The following is a 2103-nucleotide window of genomic DNA, read 5'->3' as shown; positions in this document are numbered from 1 at the left end:
CTCCCTGATGTTCAAGGTGGTTTTCGAAAAGGCAGAGGAACCAGAGATCAAATTGCCAACATCTGCTGGATCATGGAAAAAGCAAGAGAGTTCCAGAAAAACATCTATTTCTGCTTTATTGATTGCCAAAGCCTTTGACTGTGTGGATCACAATAAACTGTGGAAAATTCTTCAAGAGATGGGAATACCAGACCACCTAACCTGCCTCTTGAGAAACCTGTATGCAAGTCAGGAAGCAACAGTTAGAACTGGACATGGAACAACAGACTGGTTCCAAATAGGAAAAGGAGTGCATCAAGGCTGTATATTGTCACCCTGCTTATTTAACTTCTATGCAGAGTACATCATGAGAAACGCTGGGCTGGAAGAAACACAAGCTGGAATCAAGATTGCCAGGAGAAATATCAATAACCTCAGATATGCAGATGACACCACTCTTATGGCAGAAAGTGAAGAGGAGCTAAAAAGCCTCTTGATGAAAGTGAAAGAGGGGAGTGAGAAAGTTGGCTTAAAGCTCAACATTCAGAAAATGAAGATCATAGCATCTGGTCCCATCACTTCAAGGGAAATAGACTGGGAAACAGTGGAAACAGTGTCAGACTTTATTTTTTGGGCTCCAAAATCACTGCAGATGGTAACTGCAGCCATGAAATTTAAAAGACGCTTACTCCTTGGAAGAAAAGTTATGAGCAACCTAGATAGCATATTCAAAAGCAGAGATATTACTTTGCCGACTAAGGTCCATCTAGTCAAGGCTCTGGTTTTTCCTGTGGTCATGTATGGATGTGAGAGTTGGACTCTGAAGAAGGCTGAGCGCCGAAGAATTGATGCCTTTGAACTGTGGTGTTGGAGAAGACTCTTGAGGGTCCCTTGGACTGCAAGGAGATCCAACCAGTCCATTCTGAAGGAGATCAACCCTGGGATTTCTTTGGAAGGAATGATGCTAAAGGTGAAGCTCCAGTACTTTGGACACCTGATGGGAAGAGTTGACTCATTGGAAAAGACTCTGATGCTGGGAGGGATTGTGGGCAGGAGGAGAAGGGGACAACCCAGGATGAGATGGCTGGATGGCGTCACTGACTCGATGGACGTGAGTCTGAGTGAACTCCGGGAGATGGTGATGGACAGGGAGGCCTGGCGTGCTGCGATTCATGGGATCGCAAAGAGTCAGACACGACTGAGCGACTGAACTGAACTGATGAGATCTGTTTTGATCTCATGGTCACAGTCAGAAGCTAGTCCTCACCTGATCCCGGGTGGCTCACAATTTGCGCTGCAGAGTCAGATGAAGTCCTGGGATTGGGCTCTCGGCTGACTTTCACTTACTACTACCCTAACTCCCTGGTTCTCAGTCTGGGGCAGTTTTCTTTTCTGGGGAACTTTTTTTTTTTTTTTTAAGGCCTTGCTATGTGGCATGCAAAATCTTAGTTTCCCAACCAGGGATAGCATCTGTGCTCCCCTGCAGTCTCAGCATGGAACCCTAACCACTGGGCCACTGGGGAAGGCCCACATTTGAATGGGATAGGGAGCTGCCAGCATCTAGTAATAGAGGCCAGGGATGCGGCTAAACATCTTACAACGTACAGGACAGTTCTCGTCTCAAAGAACCATCTGGTCCAACGTGCCAACAGTGCCGAGGCCAAGAAAACCTACCTTAATCCAGTCTTTTCTCATTCTTAAAGCACCTACTCAGTGCCAGCTCTCAGCTGCCCATTAACTGTATGACCTTGGGCCAAGTCCCTTAGCCAGGCAGAGAACCTCAGTTTCTTTGTCAGTAAAATAAAGACATATCTTGCTTTAGCTCATAGCTTGTCATCAGGATCTAATGTAATAACCCATTTGCAGCCTTGGTGAACTCCAGCCCACCTCAGCTAAAGATAATACTCTAATAACCATGACCCACCCTTAGGATAAATTCATGTTGTTAGGTGGGGCTTCTGGGTCATGATCATTTTCCTCCCTCACCACTAGGGCACTTTCTGGGTGTGGTAATTAAACAGCAACCTGGCAGGTCATCCTTGGGTTAATCTACCTCAACCCAGCTTGGCAGGCCTGGTGGATAAATCCTGCCAGCATCCAAATGTTCACATCTAAGTCTCCAGG

The 2103-nt window shown here is 46.3% G+C and overlaps 1 protein-coding gene across 6 annotated transcripts in view; it reads left to right on the top strand.

Moving 5' to 3' along the window:
- NMNAT2 (nicotinamide nucleotide adenylyltransferase 2) overlaps positions 1-2103 on the top strand; it is a 221166-nt gene that overhangs the window by 121237 nt on the left and 97826 nt on the right. The window lies entirely within an intron of this gene.

The sequence above is a fragment of the Ovis aries genome, chromosome 12 (assembly GCF_016772045.2).
Source record: "Ovis aries strain OAR_USU_Benz2616 breed Rambouillet chromosome 12, ARS-UI_Ramb_v3.0, whole genome shotgun sequence".
Taxonomy (NCBI): Eukaryota; Metazoa; Chordata; class Mammalia; order Artiodactyla; family Bovidae; genus Ovis; species Ovis aries.
This window is presented reverse-complemented; position numbering and strand designations above follow the sequence as displayed.